At 44.0% G+C, this 16,771-nt stretch overlaps 2 long non-coding RNA genes across 2 annotated transcripts in view; one reads left to right on the plus strand and one right to left on the minus strand.

Annotated features, from left to right (window-relative positions):
* The first annotated feature begins 7,200 nt into the window (after positions 1-7,200).
* LOC307222494 lies at positions 7,201-16,596 on the plus strand. Its single transcript, XR_013841769.1, has 3 exons — positions 7,201-7,361; positions 14,802-14,910; positions 15,622-16,596. It is a non-coding gene; the product is annotated as an uncharacterized lncRNA (long non-coding RNA).
* The window catches only part of LOC307222506, a 34,622-nt gene continuing 30,628 nt past the window's right edge, over positions 12,778-16,771 (minus strand). The window contains exon 4 of the long non-coding RNA XR_013841789.1: positions 12,778-12,882. This is a non-coding gene — a long non-coding RNA (uncharacterized lncRNA). The remainder of the gene's footprint in view (positions 12,883-16,771) is intronic.

Consider the following 16,771-nt stretch of genomic DNA (forward strand, 5'->3'; position numbering starts at 1 on the left):
TTGGCTCTTGGCTGTTGACTCTCACCCAGTGATGCTCCTTCCACTGAAGTGAATGGGGATATCTGAATGTACAGAGGCCAGATGCAATAGTGTGTATGATTCCAGATTCCACATGCCCATTACACTGCACTGAGGAGTGGACTTCTGGTGGAGAGCAAATGCCTATAAGTTTCTGCATTGTTGTCTGAAAAAAGGCAGCAGTCATGGCCAGGGATAGGCACAACAATTGCGCCTCTCCATGCTGATACATCTCCTTGCCAAGGGCTCAAGGCACAGGGAGCAGGGATATAGCTCCTTGCCAAAGATGCAAGGGAGCCTGTGTATGCCTCTGGTCATAGCAGTACATCAGACTAGCAGTGTATTATTTTTCAAAGTTGAATCACAACTTGGGAGAAAGGCAGGATATAAATACATTAAATAAATAATTTTCTGGGTGGTATTGCTGCTGCTGTTTTGACAGTTGAACATCTAGCGTGCTTAAAAGTTCAGACTCATTCTGCTCACCACATTTCCCCCATTAAAAAAATCCTAGAATTACTAGGGAGGGTTGTTACAGGGACCCAGACCCTCTACTTTCCATGGTAGTCTCCCTTTACTGTCTTTGGAAGGCTAAAATGGGAAGGGGGGCTCAAGGAGGTGGAGATGGAGCTTGTGATAAATGAAGCACTGCAATCCAAGGACCCCTGAGACATTTGTGCTGTTGCACATGACCAGTGGGATGGGACTGTGGACTGCATGCACATTTTCACATTGCAAGGTAGACAGGAATGGTGAATCACTGGAGCTGCAAAAACCATGGGAAGTATTGGCTCCAGTGAGTTTTTTCTAGTTGGGGTGATGGGGGTAGCGGGTGGCAAAGGGATTCTACTGAAGCCTGTTGTCATCTACCTAAGGTACCATATAGAGGAGCCTGAAGCTTTTTGCCACTGAGCATCTACATCAGGTGTGAGGAGACTTTGTCCTTGCAGATGTTACTGAAATACAGCTGCCATCTACTACAGCAAGCATGGCCAATGGCCAGGGACAACAGGAGTTCAGGGGGACTTCAGGGGGAGGGCAGGCTGAGACCAGTGCAAATTAACAAGATTTGTTATTTACACTGTCCAAATGCCAGTAATTATGTCAAGCAGGATGAAGAGGGGTAGGAGGAGCCAAGAAGAGCCTGCCTGCTGCGGCCCCTTAATCCAGCATCCTTTCTCATAGTGGCCAACCAGATTCCCATGTTAGGGGCAACAAGCAGGATCTGAGCACCTCAGCAACACACACACTTCCCTAAGATTTCCTGGGGACCTGTGTAGCAGAATCCAGGCATACTAGTTTTCTATGTCCAGGGACTCTGTTTATATGGAGGAATATTTAAATCACACGAGTTCCTTCCTGCAATTCAAATACAGCCCTCACCCTGATTTACCACCTCCATGAGAACTAGGAACATGACAGAACCCAGGCCTGTTTTTTTGTTTGTTTTTTTAATGGACATTTTTGTGAACCCGAGCCTAGGTCAGATTGCCTGGTGTGTGTGTCTGTTCTTTGTGCTTTAAATACAGTCCATGTGCTGCTGAGCCTCGGGATCTCAGTTAAAATTGAGAGTTCTTTCTGACGCCTAGCAATTATTTCGACCCTCCTTCCGCGCACTGCTGCATGCCCCATAGCTGCATTTAGAAGAAACCACAAGAAACACTCAAACGGTGAGAATTTTGCTTCACAGTCTTGACTAACGGAAATATGTTTCTAGTGCAGCCACACAGCACAGAGCCACCTTTTTATCACAGCTTCTGGGAGAGGAAACACTCCCCCGGGGTGTGACCATTATTTGTAGGAACTTTCCGTTCCAAGCTGATCCGAGCTTCTTGGAGCTTAATTTAAGAGTGAAAGAGGCAATTAGAGGGGAGTGGGCAGAAGAAAACATCAGAGGCTCCCTTTTGTACACTGAAGGACTTCGCAAACCTTCTCTGTACCATTATCCGCCAGCTTTTGGCTCAGCTAGGCTTCCTACCCCAGAGAGTTTAAAAATCGCTGGGTTAAGCAGACTTTCTTAATTAACTCCCAGTTCATTGGTTTACCAACTGGAGATGGCTAAATATGACTTTGCAAGGTGTGGCAGTTCAGGAGCTGCTCCCCTCCCATGTGCCAAAGCCTCAGGCTAGAGTGGGTCCTCAATCTCAGTATTGCGACACTGATGGCAACCTCCTGAGCCCCCACCCAATCAGGCCTCCACTGCTGCCACCCAGCCCAGAATTGCTGATGCCGCTGCACTGTCTGCTGTGCTCCAGCTGGCACCAGCTGGCTGCCATCTTAGATGTCCCAAAAAGCAATCCACACTGTCAGCATCAGAAAATATATTTTGCCAAATCAAAGGCAGGAATTCCCAAACCGTGGTCCGTGAGCTTCATACAGGTGGTCCGCAGCAGTCTGTAGATTTGTGAAGATGGAACTAAATATTCAGATTGCTTTTTAATTGTACTTGTATGGCTTGAGTTCTTATAGAATCATGGAACTGCAGAGTTAGAAGGGACCACGGTGTTCATCTAGTCCAGCCACCTGAAACCACAGGAATCTTTTCGCCCAATGTGGGGCTCAAACCCGCAACCCCAAGTTTCATGCTCTACCAACTGAGCTATTTTATTGCATTACAGTTTGAATTCTGTGCAATTCAAATTGTAGTACATTAAAATACAACATATAAGAAATCAAGGAAGCCATAAAAATACAATTTAATAGCACAGAGTATTGCAGAGAACAGCAGAAAAGCTGTTAAGTAGTCCTCAGTAATTTTCCAGTGGTCCATGGGGGGAAACCTTTAGGAACCATGGAGCTAAGGAGATGGCCACCTTGGGTTGCTGCAGGTGCAAGGTATAGTTTTTGAATGCTGCCCTGTATGATAAACTGGGTCATTAGATAGAAAGGGGCCAGAACAGTCAATTCCTTGCTGTGCTACTTTCCTATTCACAGGGAGGGTTTTCTGTTTCGTTTCTAATGCTAGGAAACATTAGCAAGTTGTGAACTTCCGCCTACAGGCTGACGTCTTAAAGATCATGGGTCTATTACACATAAAGCAGAATGAGGCAAGAGAGTGGGCCGTATCACCTTGGTGAAGGTCTCAACTTTTAAATGATGCTACCATATTAAAAGCAGACAAATCCATGCAAACAAAGAAACAAAAAGTTGAAAGGGACCTTTTCTGTGTACTTTGCTGGCTTCTATATGCAGGGAGTTTAACCAAGGAGAATCTTCAAGAAACTGTGATTTCACCCCACCTTCATTTTGAAGCAGTGTAATTCATTCCATCACCCCAACATGCTACCAGTCCATCTAGTCATGTCTTGCCCAAAACATTTTGCTTGCTGAGGCAAAGGACAAGAAGGAAAGGAGAAAATGCCCCATCTCCCCTTTCCATGTATAGGAGTCAACCAGACTGAGGGCAGCAGGCTGCCTTAAGAGGATCAGGGCAGGCGGTATGACATACAGCACACATCTCTCTCCTCTGCCACTTCACCACCATGCCCCATCCCCTAAAATCTGTCACCTCTCTCTGACCTAATTATAGAGGTGTGGGGATGAGCAATTTGATCCAGTTGGCTTTTAAAGACAAGCCTAACCAATTTGCACTTTCCAAAACAATATGCAAAGCAAAGCACAGTCATCCTTTGACATTTGTACTTCTTCAAATTTTGCAATGCAGTTATCCAGCCAAAACAAAATAAAAAAATTCCTTCCAGTAGCACCTTAAAGACCAACTGAGTTAGTTCTTGGTATGAGCTTTCGTGTGCATGCACACTTCTTCAGATACCTGAAGAAGATATCTTCAGATATCTTCAGATATCTTCAGAAGTGTGCATGCACACGAAAGCTCATACCAAGAACTAACTCAGTTGGTCTTTAAGGTGCTACTGGAAGGAATTTTTTTATTTTGTTTTGACTATGGCAGACCAACACGGCTACCTATTTGTAACTTATCCAGCCAAGTTATGCTCAAAATGTTCAAAAATGCATATACAATGTATTTTCTCTGATGAAAATAGGGACGCCCTGAGGAAAAAGCGGGACATTCTGGGATCAAATCAGAAACCGATACGCCTTTTGTAAATCTGGGACAGTCCCTGGAAAACAGGGACACTAGCAGGGTCTGCATTCAAATCCACTGACTAGGCTGGACTTTGTGCCTTGAGGGAGAATGGTTTCGTCAACTTCATTCTCAGCTAGAACTTCCCTCCCTCTTCTTCATTCCTGCTTTCTCAAGGGAAGTTTTCACAGACTCGTCTCCATATACACGAGTCAGCCAACGTAAGCTTTGCCTCAGAAGGGAGTCACATCAAGGCCCTTTGAACTTGAATGCTGCGCTGCCATTTCAGCAGCTCTAATAACTGCAGTTATTCCACAGGGGTCAGACTGAGTCAGTGGCTTGTGGGGCGGGGAGAATTGCCAACCAGCAAATGTGGACAATTCTAGAGGGAAGAAGTTGATCTCTGGAAGGGCAGCAGAGGGTGGCTTCTTCTGAATCATCAAGGGAAGAAGGAGAGCCTGGAGGTGTCATGTTCTGCAACAGCCCCAAAACTGCAGCGGTGCAGTAATGAGATTTTTTTTTCCCACACAGAGAGAAAGGGATGCCTGAGGAAAGAGTTTCAATTATTTAGCTTTGCAGCAGAGGATTAAATGCTCGGAGCCAGTGTTCCTCAATTAATTCTAGGGTGGGCTAGCCAGTCTGCAACTCATAGGTGGGGCAGAAGGGACATCCATTAGGCAGACTCATACATCATATGTTTATATGGGATGCCAACTTATTCACCAGCCCCTGCTCCTCTCCCTTTACCAGCAACTTGATCCACAATCATAAGCATGTGATCTCCCTTCATGTAACCAGAAAGCTTTGCTGGTTGGCATTCTTTTTCTGTAGAAGAAGCTATCCTTAAAAGCACTGAAGAAGCCCAGGATGTTTTTCTCTTATCAGTTGGCAACTTCACTAGCCCTGGACTTCCTAAGTTGCAATACATTTGTATACCATAATGCCACTGAAAATCAAAGTGATTTAAAACACAAAATAAAAACCATGCAGAAATTTAAAATCTCAGATCATCAACTAACAATCACAGAAGATGCTGTCTGCACAGGTTTAGTGGCACAGAAACATTTTCTGCAAACATTCGAAGGTTAAAATAGAAGGCGCCTGCTGAATGGAGGCATTCCATGAGACTGGGCTGGTGACACTAAAGGCTCAGCATCATGTTGATGTAAAATGAGCCTGCCAAGCTGGGATATAAGATAGAAATGTATATTAGGATAAATTAACACTGAAATGGTGAATGAATTTTCAAGAGCACTTGAAAAACAGCCACAGGAGGGGTTGTGATAAAGAACTACCCAGCAGAACCAAGTGCCCCTCTTGCCATCTCCTGAGTAGGCTCCAATTTGGTACCAGTAATCTCTTCTCAAACTTGTTGATACTTGACATTTCAAGATCTTCCCCACACGCTCATCACCAGAAGCCCAAGTACATAATGTGCATCATTCCATGAGGGACGTGGCTGAATAATTATTTTTAACAATGCAGACAAAGTTGACTTTTAAGATGTTAATTCCCTGACAGTAGCTGGGGAAATCCAAGTGAAGTGTCTCATGCCCAAGAAGCCTTATGGAGACTTGGCCGGGCTGCCAGATTGGAGAGCCAGAGAGAGAGAGACAGTAGAAATTAAAATGTATTGCTAATCTGTGGATCTTTTGTTCTTGGCAGTGTACAGACAAGACAAAAAAATGATGGAAATGACATGTCTTTGGCATGATTTTGCCCAGCTTGCTACAGTAAATACTCATTTTCACTAAGCAGTAGAGAATGAAAGTAACTTTAAAACTTCAAAGTGGCATGATAGGGAAATATGGAGAACAATTATTCTCATTAACTCGACTTTTGAATCACACGAGATGATGGGAAAGATAGATGTTTTTAATTAGGAAAGCTAAGGAAAGCCACAAGGAAAAAAGCTTTTGCATCGCCTCTGAGTCAACATGTGTGTACATCAGTATGTGGGCATTTAGAGAAAAGAGGGATGTGAACACTGAGCCAATGGAACTGAATGGGCACCATAATAAGGCAGAGTCCTTCAGTTGCGAGAGCAGCAAAGTATTCTAGTCTTTGTGGGAAAGGTTGCAGACTGGTGGTAGAGAACACGTTTTGCATGTTCAATTCCTGGTGTTTTCAGGTAGGGTTTGGAGAGACCCTTGCCCGAAACTCCAGAGAGCTGTTGCCAGTCAGTGATGAGCCCATGCAGTGTCCTATATTCTCAAAGTTCCACACCAGGGTAGTCAATGTGGTGCCCTCTGGATACTGGTGGGCTACAACCCCCACTATGTTGGGAGCCGCCCAGAGTGGCTGGGGAAACCAAGCCAGATGGGCAGGATATAAATAAATTATTATCATCCTCCTCCTCCTCCTCCTCCTCATCATCATCATTAGGCTATGATTTTGGCTTCCCCATTCCACATTCTGAGAACCAGGAAACAGCTGCTTTTTAAAATATTAATTTTTGAGAATTCTTATTTTCCCACCATGATATCCCTCCTGATATTGACTGCAGGCCGAGGCGCGGTGATATCCATTGCTATCACCTCAATGTAATAACCAGACAAGACGGCATATATATATATATATATATATATATATATATAGGGTCAAATAAGGCCACAACTTTACTGATTACAATTGTGATATAGGCATTGGATATGCAGTAACCATTGACCTCCAGGCCGCCTGCTGGAAGTGTTCCTTAGGGTCAACCTGGTTCCAAGGAGAGTCCTATGAGCTACATGAAATAGGAACACTCCTCAATGGATCTTCATCCTGAGGAGTGGTATATCCTTAGCCCTCGCCTGGGCAACTGGATAGAAGTCCTCCTGGATCCTTTTGAAGAGAGGCCTTGTCCCTTGGAGGAGCAGGCCGAGGCTACAACCTCCCCTCCAACCAAGACTATGGATTACCCAATGCCTAACTGCCAAAAGTTGTGACACCAGACCACCAGACCAGAGCCAATTTGTCTGGTGGGAAATTCCTGCCCAGCCCCAAACACAGCAGCCAATAAAGGCCATGGCAAACTCAAGCACAAACAAGAAGTCTAATATACAAGGGAGAATAGGTGGGAGATCCTGTGATGAACTGGGTGGAGGAGCTGGCTCCGCCCTCTGGGAAAGGCTTGCCACTAAGCTTGCCTGTGATTAGTCAATTAGCAGGCAAGCTACTACAATTTGCAGCCCTGGCCCACAAACAAAGTCCATAGGCCTCTCGCGCTGACCAGGTGCCCCAGTGCATCGTCCAATTGCCAGAGTGTGACAGAAAGACATTGTATGGCCACAACACTGCCAGACCATTGAAGGTAAGCAGACTTATCTATTTATTCAAACTGTTTATATCCCAGCTTTCTGCTTCATCACTGGAATGTCCAAACAACACTGGTTAATGCATTTTGAAAAACCAAATAAACAAATAAAACAGCAGATGACACACTTTTTAGAAGTCAGGAGATAAATAACAGATTAACTAATTATACCAAAGGACTGCTGAAGTTAGGCAGTCTTCATTGAGCATAAATGCTATCAATGAGTGTGCTAGGGGGATAGGGCACGGAATTTCATAGCCTGAGTACCAAAACAGAGAAAGCCCTCTTTTACCTATCCTCAGTTAACAGAGTGACTTGAATGAAACAAATCCAGAAAGAAAATAAACTGATATACTTTACTGGGGTAAACTGAACAAAAACAGTATATAAATTCAGGAGAATATCATTTACAGGTCTACTTGAGAGCAATGAGACATAATATTCAACCACACATACTGAGATAAGCCTCCTTCAGAAGTATTTATCCCTCCAACTCCTCCAACTGTCAAATCTCAACAGTCTTTCTATAACAGGGACAGTTTACTCCCAAATGACTATAACATCTAGCTAAGCAAAGTCTGGTGTTAGCCAGACCAATAATCACACTAAACCTTAATGATCCCCAATGTTGTACAACTGCATTTCTGCTGGTAGTGAGACATGGAGCCAGGCCACTCCTGGCAACCAAAGTAGGTGAACACAGGATCATGCAGAAGGAAGAGTCCTTAACTTATTTGAAGATGGCCCTTAAAAAACGCAGGCCCCAAGTCATTCGGGCATTTAAAGGTTATAACCAGCACCTTGAACTTGTCTAAGGAGGACAGAAGACAATGAAGCTGGTGCAATTAAAACAACAAACAGGCAGTACTCTAGCTTCTGCCATAGCTCAGAAAGTCCCTGGTTCAATCCTTGACATTTCCGGGTGAGGATGGGAGTGTCTCCTGCCTGAGACCCTAGGGAACTGCTGCCAGTTCAGTGTAGGCAATACTGAACCAGATGGACCAATGGTCTGGTTCAGTATAAGACATTTTCCGATATTCCTGTGAGGTTTCCAAACCCCTTTGAAAGACAGCTCCACACATTACAGTAATCAAGCCTTGTCATAAAGCATGTGTGACTTCACCAGCCTAAGTGAGCTACAGCACTCGTGGCTTGCAGGGTCCAAAAGCACACCCAGACTGCAAGCCTGAGCTGCGATGGGGGAAAAGGGAGGCACTCTGAGACCGTGTGGGCACTCTGAGACCGTGTGGGCAGAGTCTTCCATGAGGGAAGGGCCATAGCTCACTGGGAGGGCATCTGCCTTGCATGCGGAAGGTCCCAAGTTCAGTCCCCACCACCTCCAGGTAGGGCCTGAAACCCTGGAGAGATACTGCCTGCTGAGCAGGATAGACTAGTAGGTCTGATTTAGAATAAGGCAGATTCCTGTGTTCCAACACTGCTGCTTGTTTGTTTTGAAAAACACTTTGAGGGCCCTGTGGGACTGAACAGTAGCCCATACATTTGGTATGTGTTCTTATCATACTGATGAGTATAATGGAGGCTTATTTTATCATTTCCACCCTCCTTTCAGTGGGCACTTGTGTCTTATGCATAGACACTTCCTAGGAAAACCCAGAAATTATACCCTATAACCTTAACTCTGTCCCTGTCTTTTATGCAACCAGTCCAAACAGCACTCCCTTTGAAAAACTGTTGACTCCCAGTGTGATATCTGATCACACAAAAACTTGTTATGCTGGGGAAGGGTTGCAAGGAAAAAGGGGGTAATTAAAATGTCAGAATGGAGGTTGTCCAATCAGATACGTGGCATGAGCTGGTAGTTGCAGCGATAATAATCTAGGCTTAAAAACAGCAACTTGTATATTCACCTTTGGCAAATATGAATCACCTCCAAGTCAGAGAAGCATGGCAAGATATTTGTCCATAAATGGGCCACAGTTGTGAGTTAGTGGGCAAAGTGGGGAAGAATTGCTTAGGGTCTAGTAACTTGTGCAGTCCTATTTACAAGACTGTATTTAATTAATTAATTTATAGAAGTATTTCTATACTACCTTCTCGCATAACATCAGGGTATCAAGGCAGAAACATTTAAAAGCTATACAAAGCAATCAATAAAATGACTGGCTATTCAATAAAAAATTAAACAACTGCATAGGTTGTTTTCAAGAGATGCCTGAAAGTCAAAACAAAGATGCCTGCCGAATCACTGCTGGAAGAGTGTTCCACAGCAGGGGACTGATAACACTAAATGCCTGATTTATAGTTGATGCCAGTCAGGCCTCTGTAACCTGGGGGACAGGTAACAGCGCTTCTCTGGGTAATCTCAGTAATTGGACAGGTGGTTCAAATCTCACCCCTCCTCCCTAAGATCACTCACTCACCAGCACCCACAAAAGATCTCAGCGGTGCCCTCCTTATTAAAGGGATTGCAATGGAGGTGTGGAAGAGGACACGTATGGTTTAGGTGACTGAAGATGTCTTGGGCTGAGTCAGATGTACCTAAAAGTGCCAACACCTGCAATTGTTTTTACCATAGAGCTTTCGGCATATTAATTTTCATTATTGCCCTGATGATAATGCAAGCCGCAGCATTGCCACACACCCTGACCAGCCCAAGTCAAGCTGGCCCAGCTGCAACACAAGATGGGGAGGGCTATGGGGTGACCGCTGCTGTTCTGTGGGTGACCAGTAGTGCAACTGAGCAATTTTAGATTATGGACTTTAGGTTTTAAAAGATGGTAATGTATATTATTGTAGTTACTTACTTTTTTTTACTATTCTGCTGGGAGCTGCCCAGAGTGGCTGGGGAAACCCAGCCAGATGGGTGAGGTGGTATTATTATTATTATTAAAAAAGAAGCCACCACTCCTGCATTTGTTAATCTTCCTGCTCATTCTGCTGAGTAGGGGGTTTGGGACTCTGCCCCAACCCAACACCAAACAGAAACAGTATTTTGCAGTTTGTTATGTTAGAACGGCAAGTTTGCGTTCAGAAATGCATTAAGTAAAGCAGTAACAGCTGTGAACCTATACAACCTATCCACAGAAGAGGTTGCCTGCCACATCCCTCCATGAGTCATAGTTCTGACCTTGCTACCTCTGAATCATCCTTGGGGGGCAGGGGTTGGGGGGGTGCTGTAATTTTGCCATGCCTCTGTCACAGGTGCAGCTGGACTGATCAGGCACTCCTGATGTTTGAAAGAGTAAGAATGACCAGCCACCCACAGCCATTAGGAGTCTGCCCACTGCCTCTCTCAATGAGTCACTGCTCTGACTTTGCCTCCTTCCAATCTGGAATTATGCTCAGAGCAAGCCCAAAAATCACAAGATGGGCAATGGGATAGGATTATGTCGTATCAGGTGTAACAGGAAGGAGAAGCAGCCAAACCAGCCAGCTTAGCTCCTCTCGTGGCCCATGTTCTCCTCCTATCTCTCTCCCCCACCCCCTCCTGCAATTCCTTCTGTTGACAGAGACACCCCCCCCCCTTCAAGCGACACTGTGCCTGTTATGTACTGAGTTGAATAGGATACAAAATGCAGCAGTCTGATTGGTCCTAGAACAATAGGATTCAGAATGCAGCAGTCTGATTGGTCCTAGAACAATAGGATCCAGAATGTAGCAGTCTGATTGGTCCACAGGAGCCACCCATTCCAGCTCCAGGTGAAAGTGAATCCACTACCTAATTGGCCTACAGGAGAATCCCAGAATCACATGGGTCCCATTGTGTAAATAATGTATATGAAGCAGACATTCTGGGGGAACTTCCATTTCCTCCTCACCACTATAAGCTGAATAAAGAGCATGAACTCCACTCTCGACTCCGAGTATATTTCAGTGCCTCTAGATTGATTGTCCACCTATCTATCCATTGATGGCTGGTACCTGTTGGACTGGTAGGGCAGTAGCCAGAAGACCCAACAGTTAGAGGCCAATGGCAGGCAGAGCAAACAAATTCCAGCTTCACCCACCCCTGCTGAGTTCTACAAGGAAAACAAGCTGATAGTCAAGGACTGGATATAAGTAAGAAAGTGGGCAGGTGGGGGCTGAACAAGGATGATCGGACACTGCGTCCATGTCTTGCCTTCTCTGGCCAGCAGCTGCTCTCCAGGTTCTCTCTCAGAAAAAGGGTCTCACATCACCTCAGGACTGACCCTTTTAACTGGAGACGCCGGGGACTGAGCTGTGAACCTTTTCCATGCAGATTACAGGCTTTGCTACAAATCTGTGGCTGAGTTTTCATGTTCTCCAGATTTCTTTATCAGACCAGAGGTCTGGAGATCTCAAAAACTTGCTCACAAGTTTATGACATTTTTATTGGTTCCAATAAGCGCATTACAACTTTTTTGGGGGGATTCAAATGGGCCAACACAGCTACCACCATTTTTAAATGCACAAAACAGAAGCCTATTCAGAAATTTTGGGGTGAAACCACGCTGAAAGCAGGTGCTTCTTACTCTTTCACACTCTTGAGACCTCATCTGTACTATACATTTAAAGTAGCATCATACCACTTTAAAGAGTCATGATTTCCCCCAAAGAATCCTGGGAAGTGTAGTTTGTTAGGGGTGCTGAGCATTGTCAGTCCCTTCACAGAGCTATAGTTCCTGGAGTGGTTTAACAGTCAATCCCTCTTCCCGGGGTACTCTGGGAATTGTAGTTCTGTGGGGGAATAGGGCTTGCCTAACAACTCTCAGGATTCTTTGGGGATAGCTGTTTAAAGTGAAATGATGCTGCTTTAAATGTATAGTGCAGATGGGGCCTAATCTTTTACCTCAGTGAGAAGAAGCAAAGAAGACACGGAAATAAATGACTTGGCATATATTGATGAAATCAGATTATCTGAGGGGAGAAAAAAGGCATGTGTTGGAGCTGCTAACAAATATTGCGGCAGAAAAAACCTGAGATTAATTTGGACTATTTTGTTCAGAAGAAATATCCAAATAATTTCAAGAATGCTAATGATTTGGGGGAGAGGGCTATGCCCAAATATAACTTTCTACCAAACTTTGCCTAACATAAAGCTTCAAGACATTTTTTTATTTTCTGGCTCAGGTGAAACATCTGGGGGAAAGCAAGAAGTGTATCTATAAAACTAGGGGAAATTCTCACGAGGACTCCATGCATCTCTAGTAATTACAAGTGTATCCTCAGTGATATTTTGTCATCTGTGAAATGGAACTAAAATGATATTCCCACACCAAAGCATCCGCCTTAAGACTGGTTTGTGAATTACTTTGAAATCTCCACCTGAAAGATGCTACCTGCTCATTATACTTTATCCACACAAAAAAGTGGTGAGAAAAAGGGGGCAGATTCTGATCTCAACGGTGTAAAAATCCAGAGAGACTTCACCTCAGTAACCATACAAGTAATTAAATGCATTTTAATTACAAGCCTTGCGGCTTTACTTACCAACAGTGCAAACAAGGTTGATTGCTGCTGTATTAAATACAAGGATTAATCATACAGTGGAGCTCAGCTGTGTTGCCTGAGCCTTACACAGGAGCCAGAACCTGGTCTGGAAAAGGAAGCAAAAAGAGAGAGGGATTAGTCAGCTGTAGTGCAATTCCCAATTCCATAGGCAATGGCAAAAACTTTCACTGAGGCTAACAGAAGCAGCAGCTGGTCTTGCATTATTTATTTATTTATTTATTTATTTTCTTGCTTGGAAATATTTAAGCAACATTCCCAAGGCAGCATACAAAATAAAACATACAGTGGTACCTCGGGTTAAGTACTTAATTCGTTCTGGAGGTCCGTTTTTAACCTGAAACTGTTCTTAACCTGAAGCACCACTTTAGCTAATGGGGCCTCCTGCTGCCGCCGCACCGCCGGAGCACGATTTCTGTTCTCATCCTGAAGCAAAGTTCTTAACCCGAGGTACTATTTCTGGGTTAGCGAAGTCTGTAGCCTGAAGCGTCTGTAACCTGAAGCGTCTGTAACCCAAGGTACCCCTGTACTTTTAATATTTCACAAAGACACGTAAGCCTGGTCAGTTCCAGTGTCCTGATCACAGGAACATTGAGCCATTTTATGTGTGTGATGGTGACCAGGATTGTGTTGATGGAGCAGACAAACATGACTGCAGTTAAGTATCAACCCACCTCTTCCTTAAGGTAAAGGGTAAAGGGACCCCTGACCATTAGGTCCAGTCGTGTGGCCAGCATGACTAAGCCGCTTCTGGTGAACCAGAACAATCCTGGCGAACCAAGACAATCCTCCTTACATGGGTTCAAATTAAGGATGCTTGAGGGTTTTATTTGGTCTGCAGTTTTTTATATATATAATAATTTGTATTAAGTTTTCAATTTTACACTTCAAAATAAACATTTTGCAAACTTTGAAATATTTGATGACTTCCCTTTTTCTCCTTCCATGGTTCATTTTACAGATCATAAATTCCTGCATATTTTACTATAACCATCCAAGTCAGTTTTCCACTTTTACTTCCATCAAAAATTATTTACTCTGTTGAATTTATCTTAGTGGGATGCAGTTCGCCAAACAGAACATGCATACAAAAAAAATGTGGGGAAAGTGTGCACGGAAATGCATGTTAAAGTGAAAATAATATACAAAAATGCATTAAATTAGGGGAAATTGCTTGCAATAATACATTTATTAGGCAAAATTGTGTAGAAAATGCATATATTAAGAGAAATATGCATGAAAATGCACTGAGATTTCATGCAATCTGTTTAATGCAAACTGAAATGAGATGAACTGGACTTAAGATGGGGAAAATGAGGGAAGCCAAAATTGATAGATTCAGTCGTCCTTAATCAGGACTAGTTCTTGCACTGCTTGAGTGTCACAACTGTAGGCCACACCACTCTGGCAATACTTGAAATGTCGTGGTTACTTCCTATGGCAGCACAACCAGTCGCTAGGAGCCAAAAGCAGTGGCCTGGAAAGCAACCACATCATACATCCCCTGTGGTTTCCTGATTTACAGGTACAGCAAGGAATACATGACCACACAGAAGTGCCAAACCTGACATAAAGTCAACTCAAGAGCCTTCTGTTTCACAGAGTTAACTATGAGCTCGTTAGTGGAAGGTTGGCCTGAAAATGTAAAAATGCATAGAAAGCCACACAAGAGCAAGCTCTGATTCTTTGAGGTGATGATAGAAGTGTAGCAAACAACAACAACAACAACTGTTAGAAGTGCAGTCCAGGGATCACCCAGTTTGTGATTTAAGGGTTAATTCTGTTATCAGTAACTCAGCTAAGAGGGAGGGGGATGTTGCTTAGCAACCAGGCAGCACCGGCATGACTATTGCTGAGATGCCACGTTCTCTGATTAGTTGTGTCCTTGTGAGGAAGTTTCTCATCTGTTTGGTTGTACACGTCCAGCCTACAATGCCTGAACAAAGACAAAAACATCTCTGTTCCTTTCCCCTCAACTTATACACTGCTTTTGTTCAATTCTACAAGGGCAGCAACACTGAGACTAAGGAGGAAGACGCTGAGAAGCTGCACCAGCCATTGGGTTGGATGTTAATAAGAAGACAGGCAGGTGGAGACTGGCAGCAGGCAGAATGAGGTTGGTTGGCAACCCAGCTTTTCTTAAAAAACAACAACAACTTGCTTTAGCATTTGTAGAACCTGAGATACGAGGCAAATGTACTGACACTATTCTTCTTCTCATTTTTGTGAAAAGCTAGGCTGTTCCCCACTTTCAGTGTTTTACTTCAACTCCACCAGGAAAAAAATCCTGCGGATCCCCATGGTGGTGCAGTGTCCCACTCATCCTAAAGGACCAGCCTCCACTGCTCTGGGATGTTTGGAATAGTTTGTCACATGCGCCAACATTTCAGTGGGTGGCCCCTAGTACGACTTGCCTGCTTCACCTAAGCACAACCTGCCCATTTGGTTTCCCGCAGCCCAGATGATTCAAGCGTGCCTACTTTCACCAACTGCTGCTTGCTGAAGGCCCATTCATATTTCAACAACTGGATCAAGGAGTTGCTTTCTCAAGATCTCTACCCAGTAAATCTGGGAGATTACTTTGGAGACTGTAATCAAAGTACACGCATGGGGCTTTGAAAAATAATAACACCGAGGTCTTGCACAACACCTCTTTATCACTCCTTTGCAAGCCTTAGTCAGGTGGTAAATATCATTCTTGAGCAAGACCTCAGTATTATAATAATAATTAAAAACCACATGGAAATGCAGGCCCCCTCCCAAAGGCATCCACCCAAAAGCAGAATCCTCCATTTGCACACTTTCTGTTTTTGTTTTTGTTTTGAAGGAGAGACAGAAGCGATGGAGGGCACACAAAAGATACTGGATACATTCCATCAAGCTCCACCCACTGGCTCAGTTGACATAAGGCAGAATAGCAATGAATATTCATAACTGGGGAAAAACAGGTATATGTGGAAGCCCAAATGCACACACAGGGGGGCGGGGGCGGGAATCAGATCTGAACGCCCCATTTGCAGTATAAGGCCCACACCAGGAAGCACGCCTTTGCTCCATTTCTCTGTATCAACCATATTAGTTTATCTCCCCTCCTTTGGCTTTATACCTTATTGTATGACACTTGTCTTCCTTGCTAACTGTTAACAGCATTTGTTAAAAACGTATATAAATAATATATGCCTTGTATTTACGAAGAAAAATACTATCACCCCACTGTACAACTTGTATGTTGATGTTTTGTTGGACAGCTCTAGCAGGGTTCCTCTTATGTTCTTAGGGATCAGATGTAGTCAATATGGTGCCATCCGGAAGTTGTAGGACTCCAACTCCCATCAACCCCAGCCAGCGTGGCCAAGGGTCAGGGATTATGGAAGCTGTAGTACTCCAAAATCTGAAGGGCACTACACTGGCCAGCCCTTTTAAAGATGTTTTGATAGAGAGCATTACACCACTTACTGGATGAGAAGTCTGCCAACGACTATGAACTATGATGGAAACCCCATGCTTAGAGGCAGTATAGCTTCTGAGTATCAGATGATGGTAGAAAGCCTGTGCTTGTGAAGTACAGGTGCATGTATTTCCTCCAATTCCTTGTTAATAATGCATGACACACATTCCAACTTACTTAACATGCAAAAACTCTTATCTGCCACCAACACCCTCAACACCCTCTCAGTAATCTGCAAGCCCATCCATGAGATACTAGTAAGAAGAGGGCTATTTTCTTGTACTGCTTGAGGGCTTCCTGGTGGCATCTGACTGACTACTGTGGGAAAGCTTGACTAAACAGACTTTCAACAAAGCTTTTCTTATGTTCTTTGTTATGCACTAAGCTTGGATCCTAGAACAATAGGCAAGTAGGATCCTAGAATGCAACAACTGATTGGCTTGCAGGAAAAGACCAGTCAGGCTCCAGGAGGAAATTAATCAGCCTGTTAGGCTGGTAGGATCGTAGAATGCAACAACTGATTGGCCTG

The sequence above is a fragment of the Podarcis cretensis genome (genome assembly GCF_951804945.1).
Source record: "Podarcis cretensis genome assembly, chromosome: 8".
Classification (NCBI taxonomy): domain Eukaryota; kingdom Metazoa; phylum Chordata; class Lepidosauria; order Squamata; family Lacertidae; genus Podarcis; species Podarcis cretensis.